This window comes from Trachemys scripta, chromosome 21, assembly GCF_013100865.1.
Source record: "Trachemys scripta elegans isolate TJP31775 chromosome 21, CAS_Tse_1.0, whole genome shotgun sequence".
NCBI lineage: Eukaryota > Metazoa > Chordata > Testudines > Emydidae > Trachemys > Trachemys scripta.
This window is the reverse complement of record NC_048318.1, coordinates 15,644,388-15,659,710: the sequence shown is the minus strand read 5'-3', so window position 1 is coordinate 15,659,710 and position 15,323 is coordinate 15,644,388. Positions and strand designations below refer to the sequence as shown.

The following is a 15,323-nucleotide window of genomic DNA, read 5'->3' as shown; positions in this document are numbered from 1 at the left end:
AGTTAATATCCTTTTTTCCAGTTTCTTTCAGGCATCTTTTTGGGGTGGAGAGGTCATCTCTTGAGCCAGCTGAAGACAAAATGGAGTGGTTTCCAGGGCCTCTTATATTCTCTCTCTTGTGGGCGGAAACCCCTTTGTACTCCTGTGCAAAATCACAGCTACAAGATGGAGTTTGTAGTGACCTGGGCAAGTCACATGTCCATGAATGATTCAGCTTTTTGCAGGCCGACACCATTGTTTACATGTTAGTTTGAACGTTCCCAGGAAAGCTCAGTTGTGGATTGGCATCTCCCAAATTGTCAGTCAGGTCATTCAATGACAGACCTGCGGGTGGCAATTTTGCAACAGAAAAGCTTCAAAAACAGACTCCAAGGAGAAACTGCTGAGGTGGAATTAATATGCAAACTAGACACAATCAACTTAGGCTTGAATAGGGACTGGGAATGGCTGAGCCATTACAAACATTGAATCTATCTCCCCTTGTAAGTATTCTCACACTTCTTATCAAACTGTACTGGGCGAGCTTGATTATCACTTCAAAAGTTTTTTTCTCTTACTTAATTGGCCTCTCAGAGTTGGTAAGACAACTCCCACCTTTTCATGCTCTCTGTATGTGTATATATATCTCCTCAATATATGTTCCAGTCTATTCATCCGAAGAAGTGGGCTGTAGCCCACGAAAGTTTATGTTCAAATAAATTTGTTAGTCTCTAAGGTGCCACAAGTACTCCTGTTCTTATTGTCAGTTAAGTGTTTCTTGATTGGACACTTACTGAGAATAGTCCTTTTCTCAAGAAGCTGACCAAATGCTTCACTGAGGCTACTTAGAATCAAACACATTAAGATACAAGTACATAGCCAATATTCATAACTTCAAATACAAAAATGATACACACATACAGATAGCAAAATCATAGCCAGCAAACTACAACCTTTCCATAGACACCCCATTTGACCTCCTCTATACAAGACCTGATGCAACCATAGGACCCTGGTTGCAACAATGATCTATACAGTCACAGTTGATGTCAATAACGTCACACTTCCTTTGTTCCATCCAATGGCTGTCTTGTCTGTTATCATTGTGGGAACCAGGCTGCTATCATGGAACTAGATGACACTTTAAAATATTCCTTCTTTCAATTTGACCCTGCACCTTGTTGTGGAGAGCCTCATGTTACCCGTTGTACTCCAGACGACTTTCTATAAACATCTCCTCATACCGCCCTTTGTAGGAGTCAGTACACTTGGCATTTTAAAAAAGCAACAATCATTTACACATTTCTCTAACAAATTGGGATCTGTCTCAGCCTAAAACCCCATCGTGGACCAAAATGTGCCATACTGAGGATGAGCATTTAGCACAATTTGAGGCTGAATTCAGTACACCACGATATATCTTATAACAATCAGTCCAACAGTCAGTTTGCCTGCTGTATTTGTAGTAATTGTTTTTTAGATGATAAACTCTTCAAGCCAGTGACTCTCACTGCATGTCTGTACAGTGCCTAGCGTAGTGCTCTCGGCATTACTAATAATGAATTAAGCAAACCAAAATATTTGCAAAGAGAATCCCATGTCTGGGAGAAATCCAGGGTCTTGGGCTTACATTTTTAAATGTACTTAGGCATTGCTTCACTCAGCATTGCAAGGCCTAATGGTATGTCTATACTGCAATATAAGACCAGGGTTTAAACTCAGGCTCAAGCCTAATCCTGCTTCTATCCACACACAAATTGTGCTAACCCAGAATCCCACAAAGATGGAGGGTCCAAGCCTGAGTCAAGCTGGGACCCAGGGTTCAAGACCTGTTGCTTTGCAGTGTAGATGCAGCCCCATTGGACTCACACTCTAAGAGTCTGCCAAAAATATCCCACAATTCCATGGGCTGCCTTTCCTTGTCCTCTGGTCAGGTCAAGTTTGGTGGACAGTCAAGTTTTCCCACACTGCACTGCAAACAAAGGGCTAGAGTAGCCATATTTTGATAGCGTGCTAGGAAGTCTGGGATATGGGTGGGTGCATCCATGTGGAGTGTGAGGGGCTGCCTGCACTGGAGGCAGTAGAGAAGATACAAGGGCTGAAAGGCGGCTAAGTAACTGAAAACTGCCAACCTGCTTGTAGTGGCAGTGAGTGGGTCCCATGCACTAGGGAAAGGGTTAAACAGTTTCTTGTGAGCTGAATGAGCCTGCCAGGTGTTGGCCATTATTGCAGAAATTTGCCTGAGGGCCCAGCCAAGAAGGGGAGTATGTGGTTGAACTCAGCTGAAGCAAATTATCTGTGAGACCATAAAGAGAAAGGAATGTGTGCCACTTTTATTCTGGGTTTGGATTTAGCTGGGGGGATTAGACTTGTCTCAGGAGGATGGGTGTAAAGATTCTTTTTTACTTTATTTGAGCCCTATGTCTCTTGGTTGTTGCTTCTTTTCCTGCCCCTGAATAACCCAAGCTGTAGTTTTTTGAGACCATGTGGCTCATGTTTGTAGCATGGATGTGTGGTAAATGCTTCAGCTGGGCTGGGAGAGGGGAATCTTGATGCAGAAGCAAGAACATGATTAAAAGGGAAGAATCCTGTAGGTATTGTTAAGAGGAGTAGAGACAACTGAGCTACAACATAAATTATATCAGTAGTTTCCCTTCCTAGCATGCAATGAATAGCGGGAGGTTAGATAAATTCTCCAGGGGCCAGAGGGACTGGGTGAGGAGGAGAAAGGAGAGTGAAATGCAAACAGAGTAGCTGAGTGATGATTATGGCTATGGCGATAGCTGTGATCCTCAAGGGAACAGGGACATTTCTGCAAGGAGATCTTTGCACGATTGTGCTCTCAGGGGAGACAGAGCTTCTACCTACAAGTACCTGAGGGGAGTAAGCCCCAATGAGGGAAGGGGAATATTTATCTAATTATACAGAAGAGGGCAATGAGAAGGCAAGGGAAATTGTCGGAGGAATAGCAGAGCAGACCTGAGATAGAACAGGCAGTGGGGGAGTCTTTCAGCAGAAGGAGAGGGAGCCCTATCAGTGGCAGCCTTAAAGCATCGGCGCTCGTGCTGTAGAGAACAACTCTGTCCTGGCTTGAGGATAGGGAGAGATGGACTGAATGTTCTGTTACTAGCTGCTCTCTTCCAGCTTTCCTATAGTTCTGTGCCCATAAAGCTCTTGCATTTACGTGCTTCTAATGTGAGCCAGAAGAAATCAATGTACATGGCATGTGCTTACTGTTCTTTGTGACAGAAACAAATCTTTGGAGTGGCATGTATTTAAAAATACTCTAAATGGGCAATAATGGGAAGCATGGGGACTGGGAATGGGGTAAAGAGCCTTCCACTTCGATACTGGTAGTGGTGGAAGTGATTTCACCACCTCCAGAGCTGTGAGGCAACATGTTGCCACCTGCTTTCTGTGTGCGGGATTCTTGTCTGTGTCAGCTGAGTGTTAGCCCCTAATCCTATCAGCCACTCTGGGCTATACCAGCCCTGCCTTTCCCCTGTAGGTTGACAATAGGTGCCCCTTAGCCTCTTCAAAATGTCCTCTGGTGGTGTCTAGCTCCTAATCCCAGACACCTCTGTTCCCAAAGGAACACTGTACCCCAGTTTTACCTTAGCCCACCCCTCCTGTATCACATGCAGCACTTGAGTTCAATTCTGTTAAACCAAAAGGAGAGTTATTTAAGAAAGAATAGAGATTCAAATAGAAAGGAACAATTGTGGGGGATGGAATCAAATGGTTACATACAAAACAAAATAGAAAACTGCAACCTAGGGCCTACCCTTTACCTTTCCAGTCTAATAAAGTTGATTCTCACCCTGCAGTTCAGTGTTTTGCTGCATTTGCTGGCCCCAAGGAGTCAGAACCCAATCTTTCATGAAGCACCCCACTCCTCAGTGAATGGACACAGAGTGTGTCTGTCTCCACCATGATGTACTGAATCAGCCTTTTGTCTTTTATTCACAGACAGGGGATTCCACTTGCTTCTCGTCATTCCTTTTCATTGCCAAGTGACTTTGATATTTATAGTTTCTCTCTGATGATTTTCCACTGTTCTGGGTTGTTGCTATCGTGGACAGTTGAGCAACATGTTACAAAATCAGCTGGCCAAAGAGGGGTGACAGCTACCCCCCACCCACTTGAATGGGCCAGCAATGAGACAGGTGATGCCCTGTTGACTCGTTTTCATTTCCAGGCCCTAAGGCATAATTTTCAATACAGTTACATTATTCCTTAAATATCAACCATGCACACATCTCACAGTGATTTTGAATATTGATAAGTTACATGCTTTCAGGCAAGACCTCACATGCTACCCTTTAGGGATAAATTCCGTGAAAGCCATGTATTCCATGTATTGAGTTTGTCAGGTCAGAGTCAGGAGTTGCATGTAAAGCACAGTGAACCTTTTGCCAGTTTTCAGAGTAGCAGCCGTGTTAGTCTGTATCCGCAAAAAGAACAGGAGTACTTGTGGCACCTTAGAGACTCTAATAAATTTGTTAGTCTCTAAGGTGCCACAAGTACTCCTGTTCTTTTGCCAGTTGGCACCCAGTTGGGCCTGTGTGTCATAGGAGAAAATCATTTACATTCAGATGGCTGTTGAGCAGCCTCTGTGAAATGAGTTTGATGGGACTCAGCAGCAAACAGATGTCCGTATAACAAAAGCTACCACAGCTAGTGCTTCATCAGAGTGGCCAATGATCAACTCAGCCCTGGAGAATGAACTTCTCCTTCACTTTTTGTAGTGGCTTTTTCATGGCAGGACTGATGCACGTCGACTGGAGGAACTTGCACTGTGTTGTAACTGCTCTGTGGGTGAAGAGAGGACTGCAGTCACTAGGGTTGTCGAATTATGGCCTTTCATAAATGAAACACGCCAGAAGCTCCAAAATGAAATAATTACAGGGTTCAGCTGTTCCAGAGGGAAGGGGTGTTATCCTCTATTGTTCACAATCAGCCCAATGCTCCATAGCCTTCTCTTTTGTCATCTCACTCTTTGGTTTCTCTTATCTCCTGTATTCTGCTGTGGGGAGGATGTCATGTCTTACCTTTAGTTCTGGTTTTACTGAAAGGCAGATTTGCCTTTCTGAGGCAGGCGCCGGGGAAATTGCTCCTATTGGCACTGGAGTTTGGAATGGAGATAGCCAGGATGTCTGTCTTTGCTGTTTCGACTCAGATAGGAAAAGTAGACACGGAAGGGTTGCAGCTGTGTTTGAAAAGTCGCTGGTGTCACAGAGGCAAGGAAAGGAATGTGCAATTTTTTGTTCCCCATTATGCAGCAGATTGTAGAGGTTTCTTGTGCACCAAGCCCTGCAGATATATGACTTCGTGGAAGAGATTAATTCTCTATATTTTTTCAGGAAAAAGCCCCTGAATTAACTGGGTTCTTTTGTTCCCATGTGTTTTCTGGCTAAAGTCTCCTATTCCCCATGTGCTGCTCCAGTTGATAAATCCCTGTCTTATTGAGGCATGTTTTCTCTGATTAAGTAAAAGATTATTGTCTGGACAAACTTGGGGCTGGTATGTAATAATGTTACAAATACGGAGATGTAACCATTTTATAAACACTGTATTTGACCAGGTCAGTGAGGGGGCGTTATTGTATAATGGGCTATTAGAATCTTGTGTGTGAGTGTACTGATCTAACTTGTATTGGAATGTTTATTATGTACCTACAATGCTCAAATTCAATGGGAATCTGTGCAGAGAAGTGACACAATTGCTTTCCAAATAAGACCAGCAAAACACACGCTGGAAAGACAATGGGGCAAACTATTAGCGTCTAGGATCCCGTTTCCAACAAGTTGCAAACCTTGCTTTGCGAGGGCTGAGAAAGGCTATAAAAGGGCTATAAACAGTGGGAAAATTGACTAGATTCTGTGAAGGAGGGTGAGTTGCCGGGGCAGAGCTCCATCAGGAAGAGAAGCTGACACCAAGGCAAGAGGTTCTGGGGAAGAATTAATAAGGATTAGTGCTACGAGGATCCCCGTGTGGAAGATGATTAACCAGCCACGCATATAATCTGTTTAATTGTTGTTAAGATCTGTTTTCTCTGAAATGCTTTGGTTATAAATAAATGATTCTTGGTTTTGGTCATGGATTACTACTGTTATTGTCTTGGAGGGAACAGAATTGCAGGGTTTGGACCTGAGTCGGACCTGCTGAGGCAATCACGGTTAGCACCAGGGCTCTCCCATTGTAAAAGTAATCCCTGTTTCGCTGACCTGTCTGCATTTCAGCATGGGATACAGCAGGCCTGGTTCCCTGGTGAGCAGGTAGGTGGTGTGCGGTCTGTGAAGACTTCTATGTCTCCATCCCTTCGGCACAATCAGGGTTGAGCAGAACCTGAGGCAAAACCCTAACGGAGAGTCGCTTGGCCTGCTTATACCGGGGACTTGCACAGATGCAGCTACCATTGTGATGAAATCTCCAAGGCCTTAGTTTCATTTCATTGCTTCAGAGGGGAAATAAGCTTATGAGGGTTACAGTATCAATCCTTGCTGAGGCTACAGCCTTTGACGGACTCCATGGAAGTGCTGACCGAGCAGCATTTTGCCACTACAAGCATTCACACAGGCATGTCCATGTATTATCACTCCTAGATCAAGCTGCAATAACAATGCCTGCAGCCAAGCAATGTTCCCAGCATAAGAAAGGGAAGAGTCCCCCCAGAGAGGGGAGTGTGCTGACTATGGGTCACACAGGCGCACAGTAGGTTGCCAGCACACAAATCACATTGGAGAGATGCAGGCGCAGCTCAGCAGTGAAAGGCAGGACAGAGCCAAAGAACTTCCTTAGAGTCCATCACAAAAATGTTCCTCAGGCTTTACTCAGCCATCAATAGCTGCACCTGTGCAAACCCCTAGTCCAGACAGGGGCTTGCTGCATTGTTTACAAGTTGTTTCCTCCTGCTTGGGACCCATTCTTCTCTTGGGGAGAGCAGAGGGGAGGAGGCCTTAAAAACCTGGGTTCTGTCTACTCTGCATGGACTTGGTATGGCTCATGGGCACTTTCATGGAGGCAGGGATCTGCCCCAATATCCTTGGCCAACATTTGCCCTTCCCTTCTCTATTGTGCAGGGTTCTGATTACTATGCTCCACTCCAGAGGAAGCTGCATTTTGTCGGTGAAATGGGGAACTCAGTTTTTTAAGTTGTGAACAAACTCACAGAGTGTCATCTGCCTGGAATTCAGGTCCGTAGCACTTACAGCTTGTTTAGAAATTTGGGATGAAAGGGGTTATGGACATTTAAACTAGACTGTAATATATAATATATGAATATAGCAGCCATTAGCCGATTCCTGTCACATTGACTCTTTCAGCCAGCCAAGCCCCTGGAAAGAGGGGTCTGCAGAACTTCCAAGCACAGCAAAATCTCCACAGTCCCTTCCCTGTTCTCCTCGTTCAGTGTCAGAAAACTCCACCTCGCACTGTCCTGGAGAACAAATCACACAAGGGAATGTGTTGAGTTCAGAAGACCACAGCTCTTCCTAGAGCCTTGGGCAAATGAATCAGGAGTCTTGCCAAAGCCGGGGGCTGTAGGGTTGTCCCCAGTGCCTATGTACCTTGTGCAGAGGTTGCTCTGTTATATTCCTCTGAGCACTGCTTTAGCTGCAACCCATTTTGTCCCCTCCTCTGTGAGCAGAAGGCATGTCAGAGTGGCATTTAAGACAATGCTAGCTTGTGTGTGCTTTTATTCAAAGGGTTGGGATCAAAGATCACTTGCACTGGCTATGCATGTCCTGAAATCCATGTCCAAGTGTGATCTGAGGGCAGGCAGCCAGTGAGGTGTTAGGTCATGTAGTAAATTCTCTGAGGGCTTGAGGAAGCGTAGGGGGCATGCAGGTGTGGTGCCGTGTTTGTAGGATTTGTTGTTGCTTTCCAAAAGACAATGGGACTTGTCAGCCTCGTTTGGACATGTGCCATAATGCAGCAGCGGTTCTGCTCAGGCTGGCACCCCGAGCGCTGTGAATGACTCCACACATGTCAGAGTTAGGCATGTTCTTTCTCCCTAGCTAGGCCAGCGGGAGTCCGTGGGTCAGCTGGGAGGAAGAGCAGTATAACTCTCGTTGCCTCCCTAATATAAACTTACATCCAGCTCAGCTGCACAATGAACACAACAGCCAGGTTGACCTCCACAGGTGCAAAACTTCACCCCTGCCCGCCTGAGGGTGAGCCCCTTTGCTGTCACATGGAGTCAGCAGGAGCCCCTATAAAGTACAGTTACAACCTTTTGACATCTCATGGTAGCATCTTGCGCTGCTACAATTCAACATAATCATGTACTGGTGCATGAGCAAGACACGATGTTCTCATCTTGACTGCCTTTCTCTTCCTGCTGTTAAGTGGTTGAGGAACTCTTCTGTTCCTCCTCAGGGGCATAGGGAGTAGCAGAGTGGAATTGAAGGAGGAGGTGGGATGATGACTGAGTGGGAGGGGAGTAATAGTTTTATGGGTAGGGCACTAGACAGGGACTCAGGAGATCGGTATTCAGCATCTGCTTTGCCACAGATTTTCTGGTCAAGTCACTTAATCTCTCTCCAACTCAGCTTCCCCTCTGTAAAACGAGAACAATAACATTTCCTTTCTTCCCTCCCTTTGTTTTGTCTTTTGAGATTGGAAGGGACTGTCTCTCAGCGTGTGTCTGGGCAGCATGGAGCACAGTGGACCCTGATCTCAGTTGCAGCCTCTAGATGCTACTGTAATATAAACAATAACTCGTGGCTGCTTGAAACTGATACTCCCCCGCGGGTTGCGAAGTGCCCGCCCCCAAAAGAAAAAGAAATGCTCAAGCCACAGGTGACGGTTGGTGTTGTAAACCAGAAAAAAAAAACTCATAGAAAAAGCCCCCATAAATAACTTGATAGGTGATAGGCTTTCTTAACCATAGTGGTTATACAGCGCTTTTGTGATGCAAAAGTCACTTCACCACAAACAGAGCAGAAGTTATCTGCACTGTTCACACAAGTACGAGGCATCTCTGCTCACTTTGGCTAAACAGAAATATGTCCCTTTGCAAAATCAAACACTGACAAATAAGAGAGCACGACACTGTATGATTTCTAGAGCTGATATAGGGCAATTTGTTCAGCAGAGTGATGTAAGCTTCGTTATGATTGTATCATCCATGACTTCTAGGAATAACATGATGCAATTCATATCATGTATGACGCAATACCAGCTTCAGATTGCATCATTCATTGTTTTGCCTAAAAAGCAAGAACTGTCCAAACCCAGTCATAGATTTATTCATAGATCCAGTCAAAGATGTATTTTAGTCATTTCTGGTTTAAATTGAGATCTCTTCCCTTTATAACTCACTTATCCTCCGCCATTCCCAAGTCAAGGGTCGTATATACTGACCCAATAGCATATCTTGAAAACTAGAGCCAATCAACAATTTTAAGCATCATTTTCGTTCTCAGTGACCCAGAATTAGTAAAGTTTGGCTACACTTATTTCAGAAGCATTTTGGCTGTAGAGCAGTGTAATCTATCTCAGGGGTAGGCAACCTATGGCACGCGTGCCGAACGCGGCACACGAGCTGATTTTCAGTGGCACTCACACTGCCCGGGTCCTGGCCACCAGTCCAGGGGGCTCTGCATTTTAATTTCATTTTAAATGAAGCCTCTTAAACATTTTAAAAACCTGATTTACTTTACATACAACAATAGTTTAGTTTTATATTACAGATTTATAGAAAGAGACCTTCTAAAAACTTTAAAATGTATGACTGGCACGCAAAACCTTAAATTAGAGTGAATAAATGGAGACTCGGCACACCACTTCTGAAAGGTTGCCGACCCCTGCTCTATCTTATAATACAAAACAACAAAAAATATTGAAATGGAAGCTAAAAGTATTTTGTTCTACAAATGTTGAAATGGGACAACTTCCCTCTCCTTCCCCCAGGTTTTCTCCAAAATGAAATGTCTGTGAAATAGGCATTTTGAGAAGTGTTTCCTTTCTGATGGCACTGCCGTCTCTGATGGAGAATGGCTCAGCTGAAGTTTTTCTGAGCAGCTCTACTTTTTTATATCATAAGACAGCTGGAAGCTGAATTGCCCACTCCTCAAGAACAGCATTCTGGTTTACACTATCAAGCGTTTATTAGCAGTCCAGTCGCACCCCCCCATACAGAATTCTTGTCTGAAAATCCTACTAGATTCATTACAGAAATTTAATTTGAAACAGGTGTGTAGCTTGGTTACAAATGCAGCCAGTAGTTTATGGGATGGGATTGGGAAAGGAGTCTGTAAACCATGCACGCAAGTGCATGCTTTGCTCAGCAGTGTTTCCCTTGGTTACTCCCCCCTCCCCATTGCAAGATTTAACAGAGGAAGCAGTGTTACTATTCTTCAAAGCCTTCCTAGCTTCAGCAATAGAGAATTTAAACAGAAAGCTTCTGAAGATGGAGACAACTCAAAGAAATGTCCCTACTTACCTTGCCCTGTCGATCTTTAACTTGTTGTGTTGCTGCCTCCCACTTGGAATAGCTGCTCTCATCTATTCTCTCAGAGTAAGTCTGGCATTTATTTAAGCGTATTTATTTTTTCGTTGATACATTTCCAAACTTTGATTTACAAATATGGTCTTAAAATGTCTGTTACAGAGAGAGTTGGAGAAGCTAACCCTAATTTTCAATGCAAAGGTGTTGAAACATTTGGATTTTCTTCCCAGAAGTTATAGGGAACAGTGCAATTTTCTAGGGCTACTTTAAGCAAGTTGTGGGAATTGTTGCTTCCAAAGTTGAATTGACTGGAAAGAGACATTTCTCTTGAACTGTTGCTTTGGTGGTGGTGTTGGGTGTAAATGAAGGATGTGTGTGAGCACTGGAGTGTGGGCTGTTTGTGTGCCTTGTGAGTGGAGAGACGCAGCGCTGCGTTCTGTGTCCAGTGTTCTGACCATTAGCTTAAGGATGGGGATTTTCGCCTCCTTGGGACAGTAGCTGAGGACCTTTGCCCTGGAGTGATCAAATTCTGCCATGAGTTTCATTGTGACCAATGCATACTTAATCCTCTTTCTGTTTATTCACATCACACAACTAACCATGTAGATAGTCACAGTTATGAATATGTGCTGGGACAATTCTGGGAGTAAACAGAGGCCATCAGTCCCTGACAGCACCACCTCTTTCATGAGGATTCATTAGGAACTGCATTTTTGCATCTATACAAATCATTTGTACTGTTTTTTTCCCAGCTCCCAAAGATATGGAATTTTATAGGCAAATCCATCAATAGGGTTAATGTGCTGAGTAGGAAAATTCCTCTACTTGAAACCTTTGGCTGTGAAAGGTCGTTTTTTCCCAATTTTATTGAGATACCCAGCTGATGTGTATTTTCTTCTGAGCAATAAGTGGCATATTGAAGCTGTCATTGCACTAAGAAACTTGTTGCTCAATGAAGTAAATACACAGGGATGACAGCATGGCCACCACCGATACTCTGATGAGGAATGTGGCTCCACTTTAATTAGCCATGCAATCTCTTTGAGTAAAGACGAAGTGCGTGGCTGGGTTTCAATGCCAACATGTGTCCGGTCTGTGACAGGGTTGGTGACTGGCCAAGTGGAGAGGGGGCATGTGACAGGTGCTTAGCCAGATCTGCTTCTTCCCACTAGAAAACATGGTTTAAACTGGCAGCAGCCTCTCCCACCAGACTGGGAGTAAGGTTATCTCATCAGAGAGAGGTCCTTCCCATGGGGAAGAACACAAACCAGATGACTATGGAATTTGAGGAGGGAATGGGAGGGGAAGAAGGTTAAAGGCATTTGAAAGGTTAGAAGTCAGGGAGGGCGAGGGGCAATATTTCCAGTCACCTTCATTTTTTGCTCTTTTCTCACGGCTCGTGCTTGGCCTTATCAGCTGCCATTACAGTTGTGCTAAGGATATTTTGCTGGGTTTGATCTCACATTCTTTCCCCAGTATTAAGGGCCTTTAGAAGGCCTTTCCCTGATATCTAATCTAAGGTCACTTTCCCAGGAGAATCGGTTTCTTCCTCCTTCATGGATTTTTAGGGTTTCTGCAGTGGAGAGAACTTATTCCTTATTTAATTCCAGTGATGGAAACAAAAGTTCCTTTTGCAGATGTTGATTTTCAGAAGAAGGAATAAATATGTACATAGCTCATGAAACTGGCGATGACTCCATAGCATCCGTTGTCGCAAGGTGATACGTTCACCGTCGCTAAAAGCCAGATTTACAAACATATTTAGGCACCTAAAGATTCAGATAATCGCCTAGTGGGATTTTCAGACGCACCTAGACACTTTATTCCCATTGAAATCCTAAATATTTTTTAAAATCTGCCCTGAGTACTTACACAGCAAGAAGATATCTGACAGTAAGGCTATCTTTAGGCTAGCAGAGACAGAACAAGGTCCAATGGCTGGAAGCTGCAGCTAGAAATATTCAAATCGGAAATAAGACTCAGTCTTTTAGCAGTGAAGGTAATTAAACACTGGAACAACTTACCAAAGAAAGTGCTAAATTCACCATCGTAGGAGTCTTTAAACAGACAGTGCACATCTTCCTAAGAGAAATGCTCTAGTTCTGCCACAAGTTATTGGTCTCAATAGTAAAAAGCGACAAAGAGTCCTGTGGCACCTTATAGACTAACAGACGTATTGGAGCATGAGCTTTCGTGGGTGAATGCCCACTTCGTCAGACGCACTGGATTCTTATGCTCCAATACGTCTGTTAGTCTATAAGGTGCCACAGGACTCTCTGTCGCTTTTTTCAGATCCAGACTAACACCGCTACCCCTCTGATACGGGTCTCAATAGTGTTCACTTGTAGACTGAGAAGAGCAATTTCTTCCACAGCAGGAATGACAGGGTGAAATTCTCTGGCCTGTGTTATACAGAAGCTCGGACTAAATGATCAGAGTGATTCCTTCTGGCCTTAAAAGCGCTGAATTCTTTAGAAAACGGGTAGATCACATTCTGAATACTGCAAACATTCGATAAGCTGCCTACAGAGGCACAAGCCACCACAAGTTATTCACAAAACTACCTACCCAGTAACTTCCAATAATGAAATAACAGCCAGTCAGTTTGCAGGCCAGTCACAGACAGGAGGAGTAAAATTTGGGAAATAAATCGTATTACGACTGTACTTCCCCAGCTCTATCCAGGCATGCTTGTTCTGTGGAGCAAGGGTGTTAAGCCCTAATTCTGCACAGGCCTAACACTGTGAAGATGAGTAGTTCTACCGATGTCCATGGGGTTACTCAGACGTGTAAAGCTATGTGCATGCAGTAAGGCTTTGCAGGATCGGGGCTTTAGTCTTGAGGCCTGTCAAATTTACTTATAAAAAACCCAGAATCTCTTAACCTTTTCTTTTCTTTTGGTGATTGAATGATTGAATTTCTTGCTTTGTATTATTCCACCCTCCCTTCCTCCCCAACCATACTGTGTAATGCAGCAAACAGGGTGTGACAGGAAGATCCTGAAGAGAGCTGATTAAAAATAAAAGGAACTCCCCAAAAAAATCACAGGAATGTTGATGATTTTTTTTTAATGTTTTCCATTCACACTTTGACCAGCTCTCGTCCTGCATGTCACTGACCTCCATCTGGAAACCTAACCCCCTTTCCTCTGGAGTGTTCAGCCTCCTCCCGTGATGGTCAGATGGAAAGAATGCTAACCACCTTGTGACTTACTTCCCCACCTGTAAAATGGGCATAGTCGCTCTCCCCTACCTCACTGGGGTGCTGTAGGATAAATTCACTAGTGACTGTGAGGGGTTCAGTTACCATTGTGATGGGGACAGATAAGTACCTAGGATAGATGGATTCCCCCAGAATTTGTTGAACCTCAAAGCATGGTGGAAAGCCCATCTCTTTGAATGGGTATGTCCAAAGGCTAAAACAGCTAATGGTGGGATTTCCGACTGGTGGAAAAATGCAATAATGGGAGGAAAGATCTTGGAGACATCATGGATAGTTTGCTGAAAACATCTGCTCAATGTGCAGCGGCAGTCAAAAAAGCTAACATTGTTAGGAGACACTAGGATAGGGATAGATAAGACAGAAAATAATGCAGTATATACATTCATGATATGCCCACACCTTGAATACTGTGTGCAGTTCTGGTTGTCTCATCTCAAAATATATATGTTAGAATTAGGGGTCTGGAACAGGTTCCATCTGAGGCGAGATTAAAAAGACTGTTAAGCTTAGAAAAGAGACGACTAAGGGGGGACATAATAGAGGTCTATAAAATCATGAAGGTTGTAGAGAAAGTGAATAGGGAAGTGGTACTAACCCCTTAACACATAACACAAGAACCAGGGGTCACCCAATGAAATTAATAGGCAGCAAGTTTAAAACAAATATGAGGAAGTACTTCTTCACACAACACACAATTAACCTGTGGAACTACTTGCCAGGGGATGCTGTAAAATGCCAAAAGTACAACTGGGTTCAAAAAAGAACTAGATAAGTTCATGGAGGATAGGTCCATCAATGGCTAGTAGCCAAGCTGGTCAGGGATGCAACCCCATGCTCTGGGTGTCCCTAAGCCTCTGACTGCCGGAAGCTGGGAGTGGACGACCGGGGATGGCTCACTCAATAATTGCCCCGTTCTGTTCATTCCCACTGAAGCACCTGGCACTGTCAGAAGACAGGATACTGGGCTAGATGGACCACTGGTCTGAGCCAATATGGCTGTTCTCATGCGTTTTAAGCTATGTTGGTCATGTGACATTTAATCAACTGACATGTGGTAGGTGAGAGGAAGACATGCAGCTGCTTTTTGATTATTTCTTTGTAATTCCTATGTCCTTGTGTATATTGATGTCACACAGCGCGTTGGACGGACGCCCTTTGGGGTGGGGTTTTATTAGCCTGGAATTTAAATAACTGTTTTGATGGGTGGGGTGGGCTGTGCTTCCCTTCCAGGTAGAGAATGCAGCTGGGACAGGTGACATGGAGCGAGCGTCCCAAGCTTCCCGCACTGCCCGCATACTGAATATCATCGGGATTGTCATAGGAGTAATTTTCCTCATCATTATAATTGTCATAGTGGTAGTGGGGAGAACCGCCAAGTGATAGAAGCCAGCGTCATCTTCGAAAAACTCACCGGCGCTGGACAATAGCCATGTATCCAGTGAGCCCTCCTACCTACTCAAAGAGCCAACTGGGCGCAAAAAGGGGAGTCCTCGGCACCACTGAGACTGCCAGCCAGAAGCTGCATCATGCACAAGCACCAGCCTGTCCTTTTAGAAGCATTTCTCCATAATTAATTGCTTTGCGCTTTTGAATTAACCAGATTAACATGTTTTTCTCTATTGGTACGCAAATATACTGTAACAAGATACAATAAAAAAGGATTTGTATA

The 15,323-nt window shown here is 44.2% G+C and overlaps 1 long non-coding RNA gene across 1 annotated transcript; it reads left to right on the top strand.

The window, feature by feature from the left end:
• Positions 1-10,223: 10,223 nt before the first annotated feature.
• Positions 10,224-15,323, top strand: LOC117868485. Its single transcript, XR_004643647.1, has 2 exons — positions 10,224-10,501; positions 14,885-15,323. It is a non-coding gene; the product is annotated as an uncharacterized LOC117868485 (long non-coding RNA).